Here is a 13697-nt window from a genome sequence, read left to right as displayed (position 1 = left end):
ATACCCCCTATATACTTAAAGACTGCCACTAAGTCCCCCCAGAGCCTTCTCTTCTCCAGGCTGAAGAGAACCATGCCTCTCAGCCTCTCCTCATAAGGCTTGAACTCTTGAATTCTAATCATCCATGTGGCTCTCCTCTAGACTCTCTCAAGCTTCTCCACATCTTTTCTAAGGTGTGGAGCCCAGAATTGGATGCAATACTCCAGCTGTGACTTCACCAAGGCTGAGTAAAGTGGGAGGATGACTTCTTGGGTCTTGCTTGAGATACATCAGTAGATGCAAGCCAGAGTTTTTTTGCTTTGCCAACTGCAGCATCGCATTGGTGGCTCATTTTCATCTCATGGTCAATCATGACCCCCACGTCTCTTTCAGTTGTGGTACTAGTGAGTGTAGCACCACTGAGCCTATAAATATGATGTGAGTTCTTTCTCCTGAGGTGGAGCACCTTGCATTTCTCTGTGTTGAATGGCATCAGGTTTTGATCCACAGACCTTGCGAGCCTGTCCAGGTTGGACTGAATCACCAGTCTATCCTCCAGTGTGACTGGACTTCCCCATAATTTGATGTCATCTGCAAACTTAGCCAGTCCACTTCTGAAACCTGAATCCAGATCATTTATGAATATATTAAAGAGTAATGGTCCAAGTACTGAGCCCTGGGGAACACCACTGATCACCATGTGCCATGCTGACTCAGTTCCATTGACTATCACTGTCTGAGTCCAAACACAGAGCCAGCTCCCCAGCCATTGAACCTTGAGTTGTCAAGGTCACAGTTCCCCAATTTTACCATGAGGACATCATGGGAGACCAAGTTGTCATGGCGCGGGGTCCTACGGGATGGCCATGATCTCCCCAAGACCCCCTTACCGTGCCAAGTTGGCCCAATGGGCACCCTGAATTCTCACCCACCATGTCTTTAATGAAAAATGTATATATATATGGGAGGCTGCCTTTACGCCCTCTTGGTCGCGGTTTGTTGTACACTCTGGCCGCGTGGACTCCCGGACCCCTGGCGGGTCCCACTCCAAGGTAGATGACACAACAGGTGTTTCGGGGCACCCTAGCCTTATGGGCTATGCATGGCTCCAACCACCCTTTTACTATGTCTCAAGCCTCGCAGATGGTACCAACATTGTTCAGTCTGGGCCCTGTTGTAATGTGGCCCCCTTGTCCCGCACTGCACCTCGCTGGCACTCAGGCCCTCCGTGGCCCTGTCCCACACTGCACCTCGCTGGCACTCGGCAAATTGTTGCACCCTCTTGTTGGGGCTTCTTGCTGCCCCCCTCACTGATGCTAGGGTTCCCACATTGCTGTGGGTCCCCTGAGGCCTCCGCCATCCCCTTATAGCCTCACCCAAGCCACCAGTATTAACAGCAAACAAAACACAAGCCCCTGGGCTATAATATAAACTCAAGCCACACAGCTATAACAACATCATTCAAGCCACCCCAAGGGTGCTGCACCTCTCACCAGTCTCAGGAGCTGCTCGTGCAGTCAGGCCTCTCCCCTTTGCTCACTCAGACAGAACTCCTTCCCCCTTGGTTGCTAGCAGGGGACTGCTAGCCTGGCCTGAGCACTGGGGTTTATATGTGCCAGGCCCTGCCCCTTCCAGTCAGCTGACCGCTGGCAAGTCTGGGCCTGTTGCAGAGCTGTCAGGTGCCCCATGACTGAAAGCAGAAACGGCTCAGGAGAGACCCCTAGTGGCGGGAAGGGAGAAGCACAGCTGCCAGTTACCAGGACTGCGCAGGTGCTGGTTTCCCTAGCAACCAGGGAAGCCTATAGCTAGGAAGGGGCAGAGCTTAGCCCTTTTTAAGCCCAGGCAGAAGGCCAAAGAGGGCAGTTCCCCTCTGCCAGCTGAGGGAGGAGGAACTCAGCCAGAACAAAGGGGAGAACTCTGATGGTTGGAACATCCCCTGGTTCCTGCTGGGGGTTGATGTTCTCTCTCTCTCTCAGGGAGAGATTCATATTTTTGACCAGAATGGTCTAGCTTTTACGTTGTAGCGCAGGGGCTTTGTGTTTTCTGTTTTACTGGAGGACCGGGTGAGGCTATATGGGGTTGGAGGAGGCCTCATAGGAGCTCCATGAGAGCATGGGGTCTCCTGGCACCAGAGGGGGCGCAGCTTTATTTGGGGGTGCATTGGCCCAGCCTGGAGCTAAGGGGGGCAGTGAGGAGCCCTGGAGCTAAGGGGGGCAGTGAGAAGCCCCAACTAGGGGGCAGCGAGGCGCCCCACGTTAGGGAGTAGTGAGGAGCCTGAGAGTGAAGAGCCCTGTGTTAGGGGGCGACAAAGAGCCCCAAGAGTGGGGAGGGGCAGCAAGGAGCCCCGAAAGTGAGGAGGGGGGCGAGGAGCCCCAAGAGCAAACGAAGGCCCGAGACCTAAGAACATGGCCCGAGTCGGATCATACCAGCACCATCTGCGAGGCTTGGGCTGCGGTGTAGGAGAGGAAAAGGAGCTGCATACAGCGCCCCCTGTCATCGGGGCGCATAAAAATGGGCAGTCTCCCACTGATTCCAATCATCTATTAATCACAAGTAAGATCAAGGCATGGCAGACGAGTAAGCAGGCGGTTGACCCATTGCAGGAGGGCAGAGCCACACGCGAAGAGGGGCTCTGAGAGTAGGACTCCTGCTACAGGGCCACTAGTTAATTCTGGTTGCCCTGGCAACCAGCAGCTGGGGCTTCTCACTCACTTCTAGGGCTCTTTCCCTAGCAGTTTCCCCTCTTTAAAAGGAGCAGGGCACCTAAGTGCTCTATGACACAAGTCAAAGGCTTTTTTGAAATCTAAATATATGACATCCACCTCTTCTCCCTTGTCCAGGTGATGTGTCACCTGGTCATAGAGGTTGCGAGATCTACCTGCAGTGAAACCATGATGGCTGTCTCTCAGAAAGTTGCTTTCAGTAAGCCTGTTGTTGATAGATTCTTTGATATTTTTTTTTTCCACAATCTTCCCAGGGATCGTGGTCAAACTGATTGGCCTGTAGTTCCTTGGAACTTCCTTCCTTCCTTTTTTGAAAATAGGCACCACATTGGCCCTCTTCCAATCTTTTGAGCCTCCCCCAAGCACCACGAGTTCTCAGATATCCTCGTCATTGGTCGTGCTGTGATGCCAGCCAACTCTTTTAGCACTTTTAGGTGCATCCCATCCAGGCCAGCTGACTTGTGGATGTCCAGCCTCTCAAGGTGTTCCTTCACAAGATCTTTGCCAATTAGAGGTGTGTGATTGCCCTTACCCTGATAATCCTTCATCCTGTCAGGCAGGGTGATCCCTTTGGGCTGGTGGAAAACCAACGCAAAGTAATCATTAAGGAGATTAGCTTTTTCCTGGGTGTCAGTTGTCAGCTGCCCCATTTGGTTCATCAGGGGTCCAATGTTGCCCTTGTTTTTTTTCCTGACTGCCCATGTATCTGAAGAAGGACTTTTTATTGTCTTTGATTCCTGTAGCAAGTTTGAGTTCAATTTCAGCCTTGACGTTTTTGGTCTGCTCCCTACAAGTGTGGGCCAGTGCTAAATAATCCTCCTTAGTGGTATTTCCTGACTTCCAACCCTTATGAGCTTCTCTTTTCAGATTCAGGAGGTTCATGAGTTCCCTATTGAGCCAAGGGGGTCTCCCAGCCCTTTTGCTACCTTTCCTACAGGTCTGAATGGACTTCCATCGTGCTTTTAGAATTGAGTTCTTAAGGAGTGACCACTCATCACGGACTACCCTCCCTGTCAGATCATGATCACTCAGGACCTTGACAACCAAGCTCCTGAGCTTGTGAAAGTCAATTTTCCTAAAGTTGAGGATTTCTGCATTGCTGACTGATTTGCCAGCTTTGCAATGGATAGAGAAAGTGATCAACTCATGAACACAGTCACCTAGATTCCCTTCGATCCTCAGATCACTCACTAGATCATCCCCCTTTGGCCTGAACCAGATCCAGCAGCATCTTACCTCTTACCCATAGACTTCTTGAGTCAAACAGAGCTCATCAATGCCAGGATGGTTGAAGTCGAGAGCATGCAGCTTCTTTCAGTTCCCTAGAAAATTTGTGGTCTAGCTCTTCCTCCTGGTTTGGAGGTCTGTAATAGACTCCTACAGTTATATCCCCTTCACCATGTTCTCCTTGTATTTTAACCCAGAGGGTCTCAAGTCACTCTTCTTGGGTGCCAATCTCTGCTTGTAGGAGAGCTACAAGCTACACCCCCACCCTCACATACAGAGCTACACCCCCACCCTTTCTTGCAACATGAACCTTCCTGTACAAGGTATATCCATCTATACCTGTGGTCCAGTCACAGGTAGAGTCCCACCAGGTCTCCATTATCCCTATGAGATCATATTCATTTTTGCTTAGCAAAAGAGCCAGTTCCTCCTGTTTGTTCCCTATTCTCCTGGCATTTGTGTACAGGCAGCTAAGCCTGCCATCAGAAGCCCTGGGCTTCCCTGTGCTCTTGGAAGAGAGCACAGAGATCATATTCTCTGATGTAAATTATGCTCTGATTTAAATTGCTATTACCACACATAAAGTACACACATATATAGTCTAAATTTGCTAAGTACTAAATCACATGCTGTTTTTTTCTCATTTAGTCAGGCAAAATAAGTAGACAACATTGTATTGTGCTGTGCTGTGCTGTGCTGTGAGGACAGTTCACACAATTGTAGAATAAGCAAGCTTTCTTCTTGCAGAAATAAGGAAACAGGTACTTAAACCAGAAGCGATGATGCTCAGATCTGTAGGGATGTGAAGTGTTTTCATTCACCACTGCCTTGAGAATTGCAGGGACTGACATCTTCCAAGAGTTGTATAGGACTTCACAAAATCAGGAAGATAACTAGTCATCAAAATGGCATTATGGTACAGTTGCCTCTCATAACTGTAATATTATCTTGAGTAGGTCTGGAAACTATTAGAGTCATGAGATGCAACTCACCAAGAGTAAATTTCCTTACTATAGTTGTCTTTCAAGGTCTGATATAACGCATTTTCCAGGGAGGAAGTTGCAGACGGGCTTAATCACTGGTGATGACCCATTGCAACAGTCTAACTGCAGGAGTTATTTTTAAACAAATCAACTTCCCAGCTATGTGGATAGTACCACAGTAGAGAGAGAGTTTTGTATCTTCTGAATTCTCAAAACAAAGGCAACTATCTATGATGTGTTCTTCAAACATACACTATTCCATATTATCATAAACACCTTGGAAACCCCACTTTCACTGGCTTTATTAGCTTTCCTTAATGGTACTTTACTTATCTGTAATTCGTTTTACAGGCACAATCTGCTTGTGCTTGTCAAAAGGTGATGATTTTGAAAATTTTATACCAAAAGAAAGAAAGAATTAGCTGGTGAAAAAGAGAGGACCCCCTCCCAAAGAATAATTTGTGCAGAATGCTGCCCAGTTTTTTGCCACCTGGACTGTTTATCCAACTGAAAAGTCAACTCATTAAAAATGACAAGCCACCAAATCTTTGTAGGCTACTTTTGAACTACCAGTCACCCGTTTAAACTCCCTTTGGAGCTCATTCAAGCAAGTACTTTAAGCACTTGAATAGTTATTTTGCAATCAGTGAGGTTACATATGTGCTAAGATGTATTTCAGCACCTTAAGGTGCTGATTATTATGGAATAAACTGGGATTTTTTAGGGTGATATCTTTTATTGGACCAACTGTATACTTGGGAAAGAGAGAGACAAGCTCTCTCTGAACTCTGAATTTTACTCCATAGCAAATTTACTCTGTAGTAAGGAGTAGACATATAACCATAGGGCTGTGAGAAACGGAACTGTTTCGTTTTGACCCATGTAAGATAGTTTCACTCAGTACTTCCCAGATACAGGGTGGGTCTACACATACATTTACTCTGGCCTAGATTTACTTTGGTAAGCCAGAGTAAGGGTTTTTGGGCAGATGTCTACACATGCAGGAATAAGGAGCAAACTTGCACCCAGTTCCCTGCAGCAGACCCCTGCTGCCACTGGGTGGAGCTCCAGGCTTCCCCTGGTTGCTTGGTCAGGGACTGATGGGAGCACCCTGGCAGCAGGGAGCTCTTGACCCTGGGTGCCCAATCATGGGCATGGGGCTTGAAAAGAGCTGCAGGGGAGGGGCAGCTCCCAGCCCCCTTCCGCAGTCTGCCAGTGGGACAGCTAGGAGCTAACTTCCCCACTGGTGGATTGCGGCAGATGGCTGGGACCCACTCCACCCCACCCCTAAAGCTCTGTTCAAATCCTGTTCCTTGATAACCTGTTTGGGGCATGGGGCTGGGACCTACCTCTGACCAGTTCCCAGCCAGCCCCAGGCTGCACAGGGTGGGCTGCAAAGTGTAGTCTGACTGGGAACTGCCCAAAACGGGACAGTCCTTAGCCACCTCCAGGCTGCAGGTGCTGCCCTGCAGTCTAGGACTGGCTGAGAACTGTCCCAGTCAGGGGCAGATCCCAGCCAGCTCCAGGCTGGGCAGGGAACTGTCCCAGTACAGAAGACACTGTTCCCCCATGCAGAGGGACAAGTTCCCCAGCCTAGTTCTGTGAGCATAGAGGTGTGGGGGTAACAAGCTCCCAATCCTGTTCCCTTCCTGTTCCCTGCACCCTACCCCCACCCCCCAGCTCCACACTTGCAGAGCTGGGTCAGGGAACAAGCTCCCCAACCCCTGCCTACAGGGAACTCCCAGCATCAACTCTGTAACTGTGGGGCCAGTGCTCGCCCCCCCGCCTCACCGGGTAAGTGAAAAAACGATAAGAGTTGTGGTATTTCACCGGCGGCCCAGGGGCCTCCCACTTATTCTACACCTCTTATCTCTCATCTTGAGCTCCACGGTTGCAGGACTTGGGCTGAAAGACCCTTATCTCCCAGTGTTGGCTCCGGTACCGGGAGATAAGGGTCTTCCAGCCTGAACCCCACAACTGAGGAGGTCAGGCTCGCTGATCGCAATCTGTCTCTGTCTTGGCAGGGAGGTATTCCCCACCCACTGGTTGACGGCTGACCAGGAACAGATTTTTCTCTTGGTCAGGCATTTACATGAGCACTACGGTGCTGTTACTAATCCCAAGTAAATTTTCTACTTGCATTTTCAGGTAGCAAGTTTACTTGGAATTAGGAAGGTTTACTGTGAAGTAAGCATGTGCACATGTAGATTCACATGCTTACTTCACAGTAAACTATGCTGTTGCAAAATTAGGTATCCCATGTAGATGCACCCACTGTGTACTGTAGGAGACAAAATTTATCTCAGTTCCTATCTAAGGAAACAGGTGTTCCACCCCTACAGATATCGTTACCCACAGATTTTAGGATATTTTTAGGAAGCAAGCAGCATCCACATTAAAATCTTTCATCTCTGTTCCAGTCAAGCCAATATCAAGCTATTTCATTCCTAAAGGAGGTAGGCTTCTGAGAGTTCCTGTGGCACGCCTCTGAAAGAACACATACTGGGCACAGCTACATGTGTGCTTTAATGCACAGTAGACTACTTTACTGTGTATTAAAGCATCACAGAAAAAAACCATGACATTACACTAATGCACAGTAAAATAGTCTACTGTGCATTAAACATCAGTAAAAAAGCATGCAAATGTACATTAATTTAGTACATCACATTGGAGATACTAAATTTAATGTGCATTAGAAAAGGTGTATTCATTCATGTGTAGACACACCTGCTGTGTGAAAGACCCTAGGCTTCTACCACAGATCTGAGGCATGTCAAACAAATATCCAAGCTTCTATCCCACCAAGATACTTCCAACAAAATACCCACAAATCTACTATTGTCAATGAAAGAAAAATAATCAGTCATGGAAGTCCAGATACCTGTAACAAAATATTCTGAAGATTTTTGTTCCTTCACATGCAAGCTCGCTTCTGTTTTTTTCCACAGAAGGGTTATTTATATTGTGATTAATCTTTTTGGTGAACCCACTGATAAAAGGAGGAGTTTCATAGCTGACTTAAACACCTTAATTCCAGGAAGGCAGAGTATAGTTGCACTTTCTATACTAATTAATTCAAATATGCCTATGGTTTCCTTAACTGAGGTAAATTCTTTGTGAAGCTCTTTTCCTGTAAAATATACCTTAGTGCATGGGATGACATCTGAAAAAGGGAATGCCTGCATGCTGATTGTGACCACCTCTCTATACAAACTAGTGTACAGGGTTTAAAAAATGAATTTGCACAAAGGAACAGGTGCACAACATCATCTAGAAGGTCTGACAAGAAATGCTACTGCTTAGTAGGCCTGTGCAAAGTGGCTAGTATTCAGTCGATTCAGGGGACAGTGATTTGATTTGGTGATTCAAATCACTGTCCCGAATTGATTCAGCTGAATCTGATTTGGAGATTCAGCTGTTGCTGAATCAGCCGAATCTCAAAATCACACAGGCCCCATCCCCCACCAGCTGTCCCAGCTCTGGCAATGGCTGCCCCACACACCCCAGCTCCCAGCTCTTTGGGGAAAAAAAAGCCCCCACTCACCAGTTGCTGCCTGGAGGGAGGGCGATCCCCACTGCCCCATGCTTCATGGGGGGCTCTGTCATGAGCTGCCCAACTCCCCCCCACTCTCCCAGCCCCCCCATGGCTGCCTCGCCTGCCCCAGCTCCAGGTCTTAAAAAAAAAAGAAGCCCTGCCTCACTGGCTGCTGCCGGGGAGACAATCCCCACTGCCCCCACTTCCCTGCACCATTTGGGGGGCTCTGCATGATCCTCCAGAAGCCCCAACACCACTGCAGAAGCTGGTGAGGCTGGAGTGGGTGAATTTTAAAGGGCTGGAGCTAGGGCAGGTGGGGAAGTCATGGGGAGCTTAAGAGAGTGGGCAGGAGAATGGGGGGCTTATGACAGAGCCCCCAACACAGTGTGGGGCAGTGGGGATTTTTCTGCCCCCCTCCGGCCTGGCAGCATCTGGTAAGCAGGGGGTTTTTTTTAAAGGGCTGGGAGCTGGGGCGGGCGGGGCAACCATGTGGGGGCTGGGGCAGCAGGCAGGGGTCAAGGGGACTGGGGGAAAAGGCAGGGGATGGAGCCTGGCATTCCCCCCCACCCCGGCCCCTCCTTACCAGCTCAGAGTCCGAGACCAGCTCCCTGCTGCAGTAAGCAGGGACTGCTCAAATCACCAAAGCTCTCCGAATCTTTTTTGAATCAATTTGGAGAGCTTTGAACTGATTTGGACCTTTTAATTAGTCCCCTGACTCAATTTGGATTTGGAGATTCAGCCACCATATCAGGCTGAATCTCCTCCAAATTGAATCAGCATCTGAAGCTTCACATAGCCCTACTGCTTAGCAGAAGGACAATAAGCTCAATTTTAATTTAATCTTTGTAGCCTTTTCTCAAGTTTTCCAGAAGTTTTTAGTTAAAGCAATATAAAAATTACAGGCAATTGCATTTTTTCTTTTCAGCTAAAAGCTTTCTACAGCTTTCATTTATTTTCTTGCAAAATTCAGAAAAAGTGCATTTTTGGGATAGGTCTTAAAATCATCTTCTTTCACTTGTATCATGTCAGTTATTAGAAATTCATTATAGGATATTAAAAGGCAGTTTCAGCTGTGTGTGAAAAAACTCCATGCTGTGATCACCTATGTTTTAGGGTACTTTGAAAATATTTTCAAGTATAGGGTACATAACTTTTTGACGAGCGTAGACTAATAACAGAATCCCCACTCAGGCTTCATCTTAAGTTAGAAGTCTTCTCTGAAAGGAATTTGTGCATGTAATCAGAAAAGCACCCTATAGCAGGGGCATCAAAGTTAGAGTCCATGGAGCCCTTAGATCCAGGCCATGGATCTTGGACTGACCCCATCCACAGCATGTGGCATGTGTCAGCCCTAGCCCTGGCCCCACATGCTGCTGGTGATGTGCAGAGCTGGACCTGGTGCCACAGGTGCTGCACACAGCACAGGGGGCCAGGCTGAGGCATACACTGCATGTGCCACCCGTGCCAGACCAGCCCTATGCACTGGCCTTGGGGTCAGTTCAGATCAGTTCCAGAGATCAACCCCATGCACCAGTGCACAGGGCCAATCTGGTGAGCTGCTATCTGTAGCACATGCCCTATGCAAGTTTCATGCACAAGCCCTGGACCAGGGCTGGTGCACACTGCAAGCAACATGTAGGGCCAGTCTGGGATGTGCACTTCATGAGGTACCCACACCATACCAGACTTGTCCACTGGCTCCAGTGTGTGGGACTACTCTGTGGGTCCAATCCAGGGGTCCTGCAGGGCCAGATGAGTTTGACAGCCCTACCCTAGCATGCATGACCAAACAAAGAACACAGAGACATACCAACAGGTCTATTCATACAAGGGTAAAGTCAGTGCTGCCTCCACCTCTGTTTATACAGTCTCTTTGAATTCGTAGCAGACAGCAGAAAATTATAAGCAGATAGATACAAGTTTATTTTAAGCAGAACCAACAGTTTCCAGAACAGATGCTCATACATTATAAGGTTTATGAAGATGCACCACAGAACACAGTTTCTGGCAGATGGTCCTGGTTTGAGGAGGAGATTGAACTAGATGACCAAAAGGTCATCTAGTCTCTTCCAACCCTTATTTTGTATGATTCTCTGATTATAGTGCCAATACATTCACTGGCTCAGTGCTGATTTATATCAGCAGGGAATGTGATCTAGATCCTGCTTCTGATAATAAATCTTGTGTAAAGAATGATGTGGAGCTGTGTTGCTTTGGGAGGCCGTGCTTCAGGAGGACCAGTATGCTTTGGCTGTTATGCCCAGGGAAGCAAGCCTAATTAAAAGTAAACAAAAAGAAATATTTAAGTTGTTCTTTGTGATGCATGATGATTTGGCCAGAAACAGGGTCACATGTAGGATTCTGGCTTTTTCATTAGCCATGCAACGGCACAGTAAAACAGAAGGTTCTGTTGATTCAATTCACATATATTTTCCTTTGGGAAATGTAAATCTGGAGCATAAGGAGTCCTGAGCCCACCTACATCACCCATAGTTTCACATAAATAGGCTTGCTTCCCTGGGGAAGTAATCAGCAAAACAGCCAGAGCACACTGGTCCTCCTGAAGCACAGCCTCCCTAAGCAACACAGATCCACTTCATTCTTTACACAAGATTTGGCATCAGAAGGATGTGATCTAGATCACATCCTTGGCAGATATAAATCAGCACTGAGCCAATAAATGTATTGGCATTATAATCATAGAAAATTAGGGTTGAAAGAGACTAGATGAACTTCTGGTCATCTAATCCAACCCCCTGCTCAAAGCAGCTCGTGCACCCTCAACTCTACCATCCCAAAGCAGCTCTGGGGACTCTTGCATCCTCAGCTATACTGTCCCAGCTAAGGCTTGATCTACTTGGGTCTTAAAAACCTCCGAAGATGTGGAGTCCACAGCCTCTCTGGGTAACCTGCTCTAGTGGTTTATTACTCTCCTAGTGAGAAAGTTTTTCCTCATATCTAACCTAACTTTCCCTTGCTGCACCTTGAGAAAATTGCTCCTTGTTCTGTCACCTGCCACCACTGAGAACAGTCTTGCTCCATCCTCTTTGGAACCTTACCTTCACGTAGTTGAAGGATGCTATCAAATCTCACCATAGTCTTCTCTTTTCCAGACTAAATAATAATTTACATAGACAGCAAACTGCCCTACCACCCTCCATATATAAGGAAAAAAATGTCAGACAGCCAGAGACAGAGACAGAGAGGGAGAGAAATCTACAGATTTCAGTGCAAGTCAGTCACTCTTAACAAACCTTGAAGGGAATACCTTCTTTTCTGTGCTCCTATAGAATAAAGCTAGAAGACAACCATTTTAATGCAAGTGTAACAAAAGGACCTCCAAAATAAAACAACTGCTTGGCCTTTGTTGTATTAGTAATAAATGCACCAAAAAGTATATTTTATTCATATCAAAGTTGTCTACAACAATTGTCATGCCTTGCTGATTCTATTGTAAATGAAGGGACATCAAGGACAAAGATGGAATAATGCGAAGAGTCACCTTTTCCACAATGGGAAAATTATTTTTACATATTGGGCAGCTCACAATAGCATAAGCTTAGTTTGCATGCATGCCTCAGGCTCTCCCAGAGCCTAAACTGAGAAAGGAAATGAAAGCTCTCTTAAGGGAAAAATCTACCTTTTTCTATTTAGTCACACCCTACAAAGCTGTACTGTGGAAAATAAAACTCCTTTTACTTCCTGTGCTAACGAGGCAGAGTCTCAATGACAAGAGACTTTACATGCCTCTTTGTCAGGTACCTACCATTAGACAAAGTGGGTTTAGTAGTTCTCAGTATTTCTAAAAAATTCAAAGGAATCAGTGCGACCTGTAAAAGGTTATGACCTCTGTAAATCATTTAGCAGATACCCAAAAATTGATTAACCCAACTTCTGCTCAGAGGCAGATTAGTGATCTGCTAAACATTCTTCAGCAGGTCAATGACTCAGTGTCACAGGAGCACTGAGGTGTCCTGTGCCTTAGATAAGTAAGTAACAGAGCTGTCAATCAACAGGGCAGTGCAGCTGTGGGTTGCTATGGCAACCAGCCGGTCAGGTGACCGGAAGGGGGCAGGGCCGGGCCCTTTATAACAGCTCAGGCCTGGGCCCAGGAGTAGTTCCCCTGTGGCAGTTGCAGCTCTGTGGGAGAGCTGAGCAGCAGGGTCAATGATGGTGGTTGGCTGGTTGCAATGATGAGAGAGAGAGAGAGAGAGAGAGAGCAGCCTGCTCCACCGACTCCATGCAACCGTTGCAGCAATACCTCCGGGAGCCTGGGGGAGGCTTCTGCTGGGCCCTGCCAGCCCGGGGAGGCGGGGGTAGGTCCGCCACGCGGGGCAGGCCCTTCCCGGAGCCCCCCCGGGCCTGGGCTAGGAGCCCGCTCCCCCAGCTCCAGGCGCCGGTTGCACCATTTACCCCGGGAGCCTGGGGGCCTATCCGTGTGGGGCCGGAGCCCGCTTCCCGGGCTTGGGCAAGCGCAGGGCCAGCCCCCAGCCCGCCCGGGCGCAAAAGGGGCAGGCGGCCTACGGGATTCCCAGGCGGTCTCCCATCTAGGTACTAGCCAGGCCCAGGACTGCTTAGCTTCTGAGATCGGATGGGATCAGGTGCAATCAGTCCGGTCTGGCTGTAGGCAGGAAGGGAAGGGAAGGCGGGGGGGCAGGAGGCTTGCCGGGGCTTGCATGACAGTGCCCCAGAACCCCCCACCATAGGAATACATGGGGTTGACCTGGGGAACGAAAAACCCCATAGGAATGCATGGGGGTTGACATTGTGCCCGCAAGTTCCCATAGGAATACATGGGGTTGACATTGCGCCCACAAGTTCCCATAGGAATACATGGGGTTGACCTGGGGACCAAAAAACCCCATAGGAATACATGGGGGTTGACCTGGGGACTGAAAAACCCCATAGGAATACATGGGGGTTGACCTGGGGACCGAAAAACCCCATCGGAATACATGGGGTTGACATTGCGCCCGCAAGTTCCCATAGGAATACATGGGGTTGACCTGGGGACCGAAAAACCCCATTGGAATACATGGGGTTGACATTGCACCTGTAAATCCCCATAGGAATGCATTGGGTTGACATTGCCCCGGCAAGTTCCCATAGGAATGCATTGGGTTGACATTGCGCCGGACCTCCGCCTGGAAGTCCCTATGAGGTCTTTTTTGAACGCGGCGTCTGACCCTTCGATCCAGGAGGGCGGACACTTTCGGTGGTTCGCCCCGGTGGGGGGGCCAGGTGCCA

At 48.4% G+C, this 13697-nt stretch overlaps 1 pseudogene; it reads right to left on the bottom strand.

Annotated features, from left to right (window-relative positions):
- Positions 1–12960: 12960 nt before the first annotated feature.
- Positions 12961–13079, bottom strand: LOC149864416 (5S ribosomal RNA; annotated as a pseudogene).
- Between the last annotated feature and the right edge of the window lie 618 nt (positions 13080–13697).

Source organism: Crocodylus siamensis, chromosome 5, assembly GCF_052110815.1.
Source record: "Crocodylus siamensis isolate JL-2025a chromosome 5, ASM5211081v1, whole genome shotgun sequence".
NCBI classification, from domain to species: domain Eukaryota; kingdom Metazoa; phylum Chordata; order Crocodylia; family Crocodylidae; genus Crocodylus; species Crocodylus siamensis.
Note: the sequence above shows the minus strand (reverse complement) of the source record. Positions and strands in the feature narration are given on the sequence as shown.